The sequence below is a fragment of the Leptodactylus fuscus genome, chromosome 7 (assembly GCF_031893055.1).
Source record: "Leptodactylus fuscus isolate aLepFus1 chromosome 7, aLepFus1.hap2, whole genome shotgun sequence".
NCBI lineage: Eukaryota > Metazoa > Chordata > Amphibia > Anura > Leptodactylidae > Leptodactylus > Leptodactylus fuscus.
The window spans coordinates 9,415,007-9,427,788 of record NC_134271.1 but is presented as its reverse complement, the minus strand read 5'-3'; the positions used below and the strand labels follow the sequence as shown (position 1 = coordinate 9,427,788).

Sequence of the window (12,782 nt, the reverse complement as noted above, 5' to 3'; positions counted from 1 at the left end):
ATAAATATGAAAGTCATTAGAGGAAGCTGTAACAATGTATCAGCTGCACAGATGAAGACGGGCAGCGGAGCGGAGCCCCCGCTAATGACACCGGGAGGTAATTGTATCAGCCGCCGCACATAAGTGACACCTCAGGAGATGTCATATTGTGACCTGTCTCTCCTAATTGATGTGGGCGGTGAGAGGGCAGACACTCGGGGCGAGCGGCCATTACACGCCGTGAACAATTACACAAGTGTTCCGTCAATTACTGATGAGAAGAAGAAACTAATAGAAGTGACAAACTCGTCTGTGCGACACTGCTGGAGCCGGAACCTGGACGGACAGAACCACAGACTCATAAGTATGGCTACCTGAGACTGCCCTCTAATATCACTAGGACGACTCATAAATGTCAAGTGTGACTGATACACAGGTGACCCCCCCACCCCTGGATCAGTACAGGAAAAGTAATGTAATGTATGTACACAGTGACTGTACCAGCAGAATAGTGAGCACAGCTCTGGAGTATAATACAGGATAAGTAATGTAATGTATGTACACAGTGACTGCACCAGCAGAATAGTGAGCGCAGCTCTGGAGTATAATACAGGAAAAGTAATGTAATGTATGTACACAGTGACTGTACCAGCAGAATAGTGAGTGCAGCTCTGGAGTATAATACAGGATAAGTAATGTAATGTATGTACACAGTGACTGTACCAGCAGAATAGTGAGCGCAGCTCTGGGGTATAATACAGGATAAGTAATGTAATGTATGTACACAGTGACTGTACCAGCAGAATAGTGAGCGCAGCTCTGGAGTATAATACAGGATAAGTAATGTAATGTATGTACACAGTGACTGCACCAGCAGAATAGTGAGCGCAGCTCTGGAGTATAATACAGGATAAGTAATGTAATGTATGTACACAGTGACTGTACCAGCAGAATAGTGAGCGCAGCTCTGGAGTATAATACAGGATAAGTAATGTATGTACACAGTGACTGCACCAGCAGAATAGTGAGCGCAGCTCAGGAGTATAATACAGGAAAAGTAATGTAATGTATGTACACAGTGACTGTACCAGCAGAATAGTGAGCGCAGCTCTGGGGTATAATACAGGAAAAGTAATGTAATGTATGTACACAGTGACTGTACCAGCAGAATAGTGAGCGCAGCTCTGGAGTATAATACAGGATAAGTAATGTAATGTATGTACACAGTGACTGTACCAGCAGAATAGTGAGCGCAGCTCTGGAGTATAATACAGGATAAGTAATGTATGTACACAGTGACTGTACCAGCAGAATAGTGAGCGCAGCTCTGGAGTATAATACAGGATAAGTAATGTATGTACATAGTGACTGCACCAGCAGAATAGTGAGCGCAGCTCTGGAGTATAATACAGGATAAGTAATGTAATGTATGTACACAGTGACTGCACCAGCAGAATAGTGAGCGCAGCTCTGGAGTATAATACAGGATAAGTAATGTAATGTATGTACACAGTGACTGCACCAGCAGAATAGTGAGCACAGCTCTGGAGTATAATACAGGATAAGTAATGTAATGTATGTACACAGTGACTGCACCAGCAGAATAGTGAGCGCAGCTCTGGTGTATAATACAGGATAAGTAATGTAATGTATGTACACAGTGACTGCACCAGCAGAATAGTGAGCGCAGCTCTGGGGTATAATACAGGATAAGTAATGTAATGTATGTACACAGTGACTGTACCAGCAGAATAGTGAGCGCAGCTCTGGTGTATAATACAGGATAAGTAATGTAATGTATGTACACAGTGACTGCACCAGCAGAATAGTGAGCGCAGCTCTGGGGTATAATACAGGATAAGTAATGTAATGTATGTACACAGTGACTGTACCAGCAGAATAGTGAGCGCAGCTCTGGAGTATAATACAGGATAAGTAATGTAATGTATGTACACAGTGACTGCACCAGCAGAATAGTGAGTGCAGCTCTGGAGTATAATACAGGATAAGTAATGTAATGTATGTACACAGTGACTGCACCAGCAGAATAGTGAGCGCAGCTCTGGAGTATAATACAGGATAAGTAATGTAATGTATGTACACAGTGACTGCACCAGCAGAATAGTGAGCGCAGCTCTGGAGTATAATACAGGATAAGTAATGTAATGTATGTACACAGTGACTGCACCAGCAGAATAGTGAGCGCAGCTCTGGAATATATTACAGGATAAGTAATGTAATGTATGTACACAGTGACTGCACCAGCAGAATAGTGAGCGCAGCTCTGGAGTATAATACAGGATAAGTAATGTAATGTATGTACACAGTGACTGTACCAGCAGAATAGTGAGCGCAGCTCTGGGGTATAATACAGGATAAGTAATGTAATGTATGTACACAGTGACTGCGCCAGCAGAATAGTGAGCGCAGCTCTGGGGTATAATACAGGATAAGTAATGTAATGTATGTACACAGTGACTGTACCAGCAGAATAGTGAGCGCAGCTCTGGAGTATAATACAGGATAAGTAATGTAATGTATGTACACAGTGACTGCACCAGCAGAATAGTGAGCGCAGCTCTGGAGTATAATACAGGATAAGTAATGTAATGTATGTACACAGTGACTGCACCAGCAGAATAGTGAGCGCAGCTCTGGAGTATAATACAGGATAAGTAATGTAATGTATGTACACAGTGACTGCACCAGCAGAATAGTGAGCACAGCTCTGGAGTATAATACAGGATAAGTAATGTAATGTATATACACAGTGACTGTACCAGCAGAATAGTGAGCGCAGCTCTGGAGTATAATACAGGATAAGTAATGCAATGTATGTACACAGTGACTGCACCAGCAGAATAGTGAGCGCAGCTCTGGGGTATAATACAGGATAAGTAATGTAATGTATATACACAGTGACTGTACCAGCAGAATAGTGAGCGCAGCTCTGGAGTATAATACAGGATAAGTAATGTAATGTATATACACAGTGACTGTACCAGCAGAATAGTGAGCGCAGCTCTGGAGTATAATACAGGATAAGTAATGTAATGTATGTACACAGTGTCTGCACCAGCAGAATAGTGAGCGCAGCTCTGGAGTATAATACAGGATAAGTAATGTAATGTATGTACACAGTGACTGCACCAGCAGAATAGTGAGCGCAGCTCTGGAGTATAATACAGGATAAGTAATGTAATGTATGTACACAGTGACTGCACCAGCAGAATAGTGAGCGCAGCTCTGGAGTATAATACAGGATAAGAATTGTCTTCTATGTACACAGTCTATGGAGATTAAACTCTCTCTTTGTGGTCAGATATGACTAGGGTGATAAAGCTGCGGGAGACATGATGACTACTTATCAGGGGTCAGGCATTTTCCTGGATAAAAACTTAAACTCTGCATCATCTAGACAAATATTGGACTGAATAACGGAGTCCATTCTAGCTGAAATTGTAAAGCGGTCATCTCCAGATCCCACAATAGCTCTGTGCATTAATGCATTGTATGACCACCTCCCTATAGTAGTACACATCCAGAAAACGGGTTGGGTCTGTTTCCAAGTATATATGTCCTTCATTCACTGGGCACCAAACCCATGAGGGCAGTGACTAGTGGGAGAATTGTCCATGAGAGATAAGAAGGAGCTTTATGTGTTTGCCGCACAATACGCCACATTTGCCGCTCAGAATGAAGTGAGGTCACAGCGCACAGATTAATGCATTAAGGCTACGGGGGTAACAATGCGGAAACTAAGACTTCACCCCCTCATGAGGGACACCCAGCCAAGTCCCCATTAACGTGGAGTTAAAAAAGTGTCTTGGTAATCTGGGCAGCCGCTTTGCATTTTGCCCATAATACCTCATCAGCCCATCGAGCACAGTATGCGCGGCGCACAGTCCACTAACAATTGGCTTCTGATTGCATATGACGATTTGCTACAATGGCTGCACTAGCGCTATATTGTGCTGGACTCACACCGAGCAATATTCAAAATATCCGGCTTATTTTCCTCCTTCCATGTGGTTGATTTTGGGTCGCTGACGATTCGCGCCGCAGGGTTTTTTGTTTTGTTTTTCTCCTCCTGGAAACGCAATAAATCTCCGGCGTTGACGCTGACGTTATGTTTATTCGACGCGCCGGATGTAGATCGGAATTTGGGTTAAATAACATTCCCTTTATCTTCTGTATAAGAGAAGCATCGGCGGCAGGGGAAGCGTCTGAATTAATGATGCTTTAAAGAGGGAGAAAATAATCATTTAAACTAGCAGCAGGAACTACTGTAGGTACGATGCCCCCTCGCACGCCATGAATTATTCATCCGCCGCCTTTGTCTCGTCGGTGTCTCCCTCCACAATATATTGATGGAGCTTATATTGCGCAATAAACATCCGTATGTTTATAGGGATTCATCCCGCTCTATAGTGTCCGATGGACGGGGTGGCAGACATATTGGATTCAGGAAGTCGTATGGCGGCATTGTGTTGTGTGAGTTGTAGTAATTCTAAGTGAATGAAAAGTTTTATAAAGGGGACGGAGAGAGAAAGGTTTATACAAGGGGCGGAGAATGAGAAGAGCGACATTTATAGGGGCGGAGAATGAGAAGAGCGACATTTATAGGGGCGGAGAATGAGAAGAGCGACATTTATAGGGGCGGAGAATGAGAAGAGCGACATTTATAGGGGCGGAGAATGAGAAGAGCGACATTTATAGAGGGGGCGGAGAATGAGAAGAGCGACATTTATAGAGGGGGCGGAGAATGAGAAGAGCGACATTTATAGGGGTGGAGAATGAGAAAAGCGACATTTATAGGGGTCGGAGAATGAGAAGAGCGACATTTATAGGGGTGGAGAATGAGAAAAGTGACATTTATAGGGGCGGAGAATGAGAAAAGTGACATTTATAGGGGCGGAGAATGAGAAGAGAGACATTTATAGGGGCGGAGAATGAGAAAAGTGACATTTAAAGGGGCGGAGAATGAGAAAAGGGGCAGTTAGAGGGGGTGGAGAATGAGAAGAGCGACATTTATAGAGGGGCGGAGAATGAGAAGAGTGATATTTATAGGGGCGGAGAATGAGAAAAGCGACATTTATAGAGGGGGCAGAGAATGAGAAGAGCGACATTTATAGGGGCGGAGAATGAGAAGAGCGACATTTATAGGGGCGGAGAATGAGAAAAGCGACATTTATAGAGGAGGCGGAGAATGAGAAGAATGACATTTATAGGGGCGGAGAATGAGAAAAGCAACATTTATAGGGGTCGGAGAATGAGAAGAGCGGCATTTATAGAGGGGCGGAGAATGAGAAAAGTGGCGGTTATAGGGGCGGAGAATGAGAAGAGTGACATTTATAGGGGAGGAGAATGAGAAGAGCGGCATTTATAGAGGGGCGGAGAATGAGAAAAGTGGCGGTTATAGGGGCGGAGAATGAAAAGAATGACATTTATAGGGGCGGAGAATGAGAAGAACGACATTTATAGGGGCGGAGAATGAGAAGAGCGGCATTTATAGAGGGGCGGAGAATGAGAAAAGTGGCAGTTATATGGGTGGAGAATGAGAAGAGTGACATTTATAGAGGGGCGGAGTGTAATCTTATATCTGATCATACATGATCACTTCTTTTCTTGATCACTTTCCTTGATTGTTTCTCATATGTCTTGACTCCCATCTTGTAATCCGCTTCCTTAGGATACCTTTTCATACTGGACATAATCTGGCCATGTGGGGGCGCCGTTCCACCAGGGTATCTCTCAGATAAGTCGTACTGCCGGTGACAGTCAGGCGTCAGGCCATCTCTACCTTTGTACATGAACTGAGATGACTGAATATTCATTGTTTCATCCTGTCCAAATACTTGAGAAGGAATGAGGCTTATTCATGTGAACGAGTCCCGACCCGCCAGATATGTCTGCCAAACAATACGGGAGGTTACATAAACCACCTGTCAATTCCCATTGTAATGGAAGAGCCATAAGCTCGTGCTCCACCTCCCTCTATACATACACTCTGCCCCCATTGTAAATCTCGCACTCCTTGTACTCATGTAATAAGCTTGTTCTCCATCTGCATGAAAAAGTCTTAAAATGTTATGTGACATTGAATAATAAAGTCACCATTACAGGAGGCATCATTCACTCAGCTTTCTCAGAGTCCCGAGGGGGGGGGGGGTAACATGCAGTCCTGATGACATTCTTAATCTCTTTGGGATAGTATGGGACGCCTATGGGTCGTGTCCTGACTACAGTATAGCGTACGCCCTTGTATTCATGACAATGGGGTACGTGACTGGGCACTGAGGGGTTAACCCCCCCCTCGCAGACAAATAATGAAGCATCTCCCGATGACACTTCCCCGTGGCGATTCTCCGCACAGCTGCCGTACTTCACTTCTATGAAATATCTGAACGTTCCTCTTTATTCCCAGCTTCGGCCGCCACACCCTGAACTTTATTGCCTCTTGTTTGGCGTTGGAGGCGACATTCTCCTCAGGAATTACAACTCCAATTATCCTCCTAATGATATTACACCATAACCATGAGGAGAGTGCGGACAACCCACAGCAATATCCGCGTATACCTCTGTGTCTACATCTAAAGGTTTCTTCTGCTCCTCTAGGAAGGCTTTCTCCAAAATTTTGGAGTGTTTGTGGGAAATTTTGCCCATTTATCGCATTGGGAAAGCCGGGCTCTGGTTAGTTTGTGGGATGGGGTTGAGGACAGGACTGTGTAGACATTCAGGTTCCTTTGCACCAAACCTTTATGGACTTTGCTTTGTGCATTGGAGAATAGAAAAAAAGCCTTCACTGATCTGTTCCTGCAAAGTCGAGAGCGACAACTGTCCAAAACGTCTTGGTGCACTAAGGCATTAAGATTTTCCATTATTGCAACTAAAGGGTTAAGGGTAAGTTCACACGGGATTTTTTGGTCAGGAGTTTGTGGCCATATCCGCTTCAAAATCCTGACCAAAAAGACGGCTCCCACTGAAATCAACGGGAGCTGGTCAGTACTTTTTTTCGGGAGCTGGAAGAAACGGAGCGGGGTGCTCATTATTTCAGTCGGATTCGCCTCGAGACATCTGTCTGAAGTCACTCTCTCCCAACTGGACCCATTTATTTGGGCCTAATTCGGAGCGGAGTGCGCGACTGGATGGCGGTGCAGTGCATTGGCATCCAGTCGCAGCTACCTGTACTTTGGTCCTCCGCCTCAGGTTCTGGACCAAAAAACCCCATGTGAACTGACCCTAATGGGCCCTGAAAAATAACCCCATTGCATTACCCCTCATTCACCAATCTGTACAGCTGGCACAATGTAGTCAGGCCGCTATTGTCCTCCTGACACTCACCAGACCCGACAAAAAGCAAAAGCGGCGAGGACAGCGAATCACCGGGATAAAAAAAAAAGGCCCAAATGCTTCATAAAATGAAGCTCAGGGCGGAAAAAAGTCAAAAAAGCAGAAGTAGCCTAATAAATGTGCCCCGGGTAAGAGAGGAGAGTACAGGGATCCTACTGCGGGGACATGAGGTCAGGTGATCGCTCCCTGCTCTCCGGGCCACACATCACACCCGGAGGATATTTACCACCGTCATTAGGAGAACAGGTCGTTCCGGACAGAGGAAGATTACACCAAAGGTTTGTGTTGGCCGAGTGATCGTCAAGGTCATTATCTTTACTGCGCGACGTCCACTCAGGAGGCGTTTAATGCGCTCGTAAAGGGAGAAATATGGCCGTTTAATTGAATTCACCAGGACTGCCTTGGAAATGTGGCGGCTTTTATCGTGCGCGCGGCTCAGCCATTTCCAGTCATCATTGTTTCACAACAACAAATGATACAAAGTGATATAAAACAGACAACGCTGATTATGACACGTTACAAAAAGCCGAGAGAATAATAGATGCAAATTACCGGCACATTCTATTCAAGTGTGGTAAAACGCGGCGGCGGCGGAAGGTGGAGGAGAGCGGCAGCACCGCGCTTAAATGTATTATTAATTAAATGTACTGCTAATGTATTATTAAATGAATGATTAATGCAGCGCTTTGTTGGGGCGCGCCAATTAGGTGCTGAATGTATAGACCCATCCTATTCAGACATTTACCTGCCGCAGATTACCGCCATTGCAGAAAACCACCATCGGACACGAGTTTTATGACCTACAGATGTATAGAACCGGTGCGGAGAGAGAAGTGTATAGACTGTATATAATATGAGATGGGGACAAAGTGGTCGGAGGTCACGCTGTCTCCAAGAAGCCTTTGATGTTGTCACTAGGTTCCAGGAAGAAAATATCTCATCCAGGGAAAGCTGGGTAAGATATAAGGAGGGATTGGCCAGTCTCCATATGGACACCTGCCGTTTGTGTAAGATAAATAATGTCATTTTTAGTTCCTAGAGCTCGGCTTCGGTTTCTCACTACCTGATATGGCTGATAACAGGGAGCAATAGACTGTATTCCCCTGTCCTACAGTCAGTCTCTGCCTGGTTTGAAATGGCTGATAACAGGGAGCAATAGATTGCATGCACCAGTCCTACAGTTGGCCTCTCCCTGACAGTAAGTAGAGGTTTGTCTATGGACACAGTGCTGTATGATCACAGGCCTGGGGTAGGTTTTGAGCCTTGATAAGGCAGTGAAAGGGTTAATAGCGGAGCGTGAGCAGCTGCGGAGAATCTTGGCACGGGATCAGCGGACAAGTTGCAGCAGTTTCTCCTCACATTTGTATCGGGATTTCAGATACTTTACTGGACGAGTTATTCCTGTGATTTCTACATGAACAGAACACGTGTTACAACAAGACCCCCCCCCCCCCATATACCGCTACCATGTCCACCGTGCCGAGAATAAAGCCAGCGGAAGTTCACACACTACCCGTGAGTGTCCACCTAGGGCTGTGATAAGACCCCTGGAGAGAGGGAGCCCGTCTTCTTGGCTACATTTTTCTCAGTGGAACTTTTTGCAAAAATCTTTGCGGTGTCCAGGACTACTTAGCATCAGTCCTGTCCTGTTCGGTGTATCACACATCTCCCCGCTCTCGGGGTTGTCGCAGCCTTGGGCTCAGTCTCTGATTGACTTATCATTAATCATGTAGAAGTCACCTTGGAGTAGACTGGATCGGGTGGAGGCATCAAAACAACATAGTAAAGTGAGAATCCTGCACGGAATCCAGGACGCAGGTTATCGTTGTGGTCAATTCCTTTATAACTAATTTTTGCATGCTGGCCTCTTCATAAATCTGTGACGTCGCTGTCTCTCTGGTAGTATAATTCACGCCATTTATAGTAAAATCTGGGGTTCAATCCACCTATATAAGAAGCTCAGCAACAACAGTAACATGCACAAAAAGTTGTTACCAAACTGGTGCAATAACAGTAAGATAAATTCTCTCCGATAAATTCAGCCAAGGGGATCCCATGGATAAGGAACATAGCTCAGTAGGTTACTGGACCTCTTGGTTTTCACAGTGATCCCATCAATAATGAGCGTAAATGGGGCATCTCATGGTAAAAAAGAAAGAAACTTAGAAGATCCTACAAGAAAGTGGAAGTCAGTGGGTAAAGGGCAGAGAGCGTGGATCCTATACATAACAGTAGATCCCAAAGATAATGGGCAGAGCTCAGCTAATCCCATAGAGAAGAGACATATCTGATCCCATGGATAACAACAGTCTGGACAGCAGGGTTTACATAATAGAGTGTAATCTGTAGGAGGAGCCAAGACCTGCAAAGCCAAATTACATCAATGGGACTAAAGTCTGTCAGCTCCAGATGCAGGTTATCATAGATGAGGGCATCAGATTCAGATGGTCGTATATGATGTTATCAGGTCCGGGTCATATACAACGTTATCATCTCCAGATTATCATATATGAGATCATCAGACGCTGATGATCATATAACTTCATCAGTTCCAGATACATGTGATCATATATGATGTCATCAGCTTCCGATACATGTGATTATATATGATGTCATCAGCTTCCGATACATGTGATCATTTATGATGTCATCATCTTCCGATACATGTGATTATATATGATGTCATCAGCTTCAGATACATGTGATCATTTATGATGTCATCAGCTTCCGATGCATGTGATCATGTATGATGTCATCAGCTTCCGATACATGTGATTATATATAATGTCATCAGCTTCCGATACATGTGATTATATATGATGTCATCAGCTTCCGATACATGTGATTATATATGATGTCATCAGCTTCCGATACATGTGATCATTTATGATGTCATCATCTTCCGATACATGTGATCATATATAATGTCATCAGCTTCCGATACATGTGATTATATATGTCATCAGCTTTCGATACATGTGATTATATATGATGTCATCAGCTTCCGATATATGTGACTATATATAATGTCATCAGCTTCCGATACATGTGATCATTTATGATGTCATCAGCTTCCGATACATGTGATCATTTATGATGTCATCAGCTTCCGATACATGTGATTATATATGATGTCATCAGCTTCCGATACATGTGATCATTTATGATGTCATCAGCTTCCGATATATGTGATTATATATGATGTCATCAGCTTCCAATACATGTGATCATTTATGATGTCATCAGCTTCCGATACATGTGATCATGTATGATGTCATCACCTTCCGATACATGTGATCATGTATGATGTCATCAGCTTCCGATACATGTGATTATATATAATGTCATCAGCTTCCGATACATGTGATTATATATGATGTCATCAGCTTCCAATACATGTGATCATTTATGATGTCATCAGCTTCCGATACATGTGATCATGTATGATGTCATCACCTTCCGATACATGTGATTATATATAATGTCATCAGCTTCCGATACATGTGATCATTTATGATGTCATCAGCTTCCGATACATGTGATTATATATGATGTCATCAGCTTCCGATACATGTGATCATATATGATGTCATCAGCTTCCGATACATATGATTATATATGATGTCATCAGCTTCCGATACATATGATAATATATGATGTTATCAGCTTCCGATGCAGATTATTATATGTCATTATTTATGATGTCATGATCCTCACATACACATAGGGATATGATTTTTTTTTTTGATAGACTACAATCTCAGATATTCAGGAGTCGACATACAGCGGTTTTTCTCGTGACCCTCTAGCTCCTCAGGGTGGATCCTGCACAGAAATCTGGGAAATCCTAAGTGTTACAGCCTTTTCTGCCATAACACCTGCGCCCAGGACACAGACATTCGCCGTCCTCCCGCTGACTTGTCAGTCTGGGACACATGCGGGGAGCTGTCACTGTGGGCGATCCGCCCGGCGGCACCTTCCAGGTAATTTGTAACAAACCTGAATTGGAAATTGCGGAAACGGGAGTTGTGAATGTAACGCGGCGGAGCGGAAGCAAAGTTTTCTATTTCTAATTCGTTAATTAAATTTCACTGCATTTTTATTATTTCTTGACGCTCATTAAGGGTGAGAATTTCTGCACAAAAAACGATTAATCGCTGTTTAGTAAAAAGGTACGAAGAAGAGAAGGCGAGGAGCTCAGGGAAAGTTGTGGGGCGGCCAAATGCAAATGAAGAGTCGCTGAAGAATGTCTGAAGCAGCTGAGTGCGGCATCTGTAGCCCGGGAACACTTAATAATCAATTAGCCACGAATTCACTTCATATTACAAGGTTGCTTCTCACTACACGGCTAAATAGATCATCTCACTGCAAACGTCCTCAAGACGAGCGGAGAGCCGCGATGGAGAGGACGCCGAGGGCCCTGGGTGGAGTCAGTGCCATACAATCGCCTCGTGGTGACACAGCAAGGAATGGACAGACCTGTGACCCCCCCCCCCCCCCCCCCTGGCAATAATACTAATCCACTGAGGGACATGAGACAGACTGTGTAGGAAATAACATACATACTGGGACAGTCTTTTCATGTTTAGATACAACCGTATTGGACTAAGATACACCCCTCCTATTCTGAGATACAGTCTTCCTAGTCTGGGATATACCTTTCCTGGATTGACATACACCCCTCCTGGATTCACATATACTCTTGCAGATACGATCTGACTGGTCCAAGATAAAATGTTTAAACTATGTCTGAGGAAGAGGCCGAGAGCCTTGAAAGCTTGCAATTTGTCATCATTTTAGTTAGCCATTAAAAAAAAGGTATCAACTAATGAAGACTCAATTTTTTATGTTCCCTTCCTATTATGAGATACAACATTCCTGGCCTGAGAAATAACCTTCCTGGTCCAAGATACACCCCTCCCATCCTGAGGTACAACCTTCCTAAAGTTACACCCTTCCTAGTCTGAGCTACAACCTTCCTAAAGATACACCCCTCCCATCCTGAGGTACAACCTTCCTAAAGATACCCCCCTCCCATCCTGAGGTACAACCTTCCTAAAGATACCCCCCTCCCATCCTGAGGTACAACCTTCCTAAAGATACACCTCTCCCATCCTGAGGTACAACCTTCCTAAAGATACACCCCTCCCATCCTGAGGTACAACCTTCCTAAAGATACCCCCCTCCCATCCTGAGGTACAACCTTCCTAAAGATACACCTCTCCCATCCTGAGGTACAACCTTCCTAAAGATACACCCCTCCCATCCTGAGGTACAACCTTCCTAAAGATACCCCCCTCCCATCCTGAGGTACAACCTTCCTAAAGATACCCCCCTCCCATCCTGAGGTACAACCTTCCTAAAGATACCCCCCTCCCATCCTGAGCTACAACCTTCCTAAAGATACCCCCCTCCCATCCTGAGGTACAACCTTCCTAAAGATACCCCCC

General features: G+C 44.3%; 1 protein-coding gene across 11 annotated transcripts in view; it reads right to left on the bottom strand.

Moving 5' to 3' along the window:
- SOX6 (SRY-box transcription factor 6) overlaps window positions 1–12,782 on the bottom strand; it is a 279,833-nt gene that overhangs the window by 53,547 nt on the left and 213,504 nt on the right. The window lies entirely within an intron of this gene.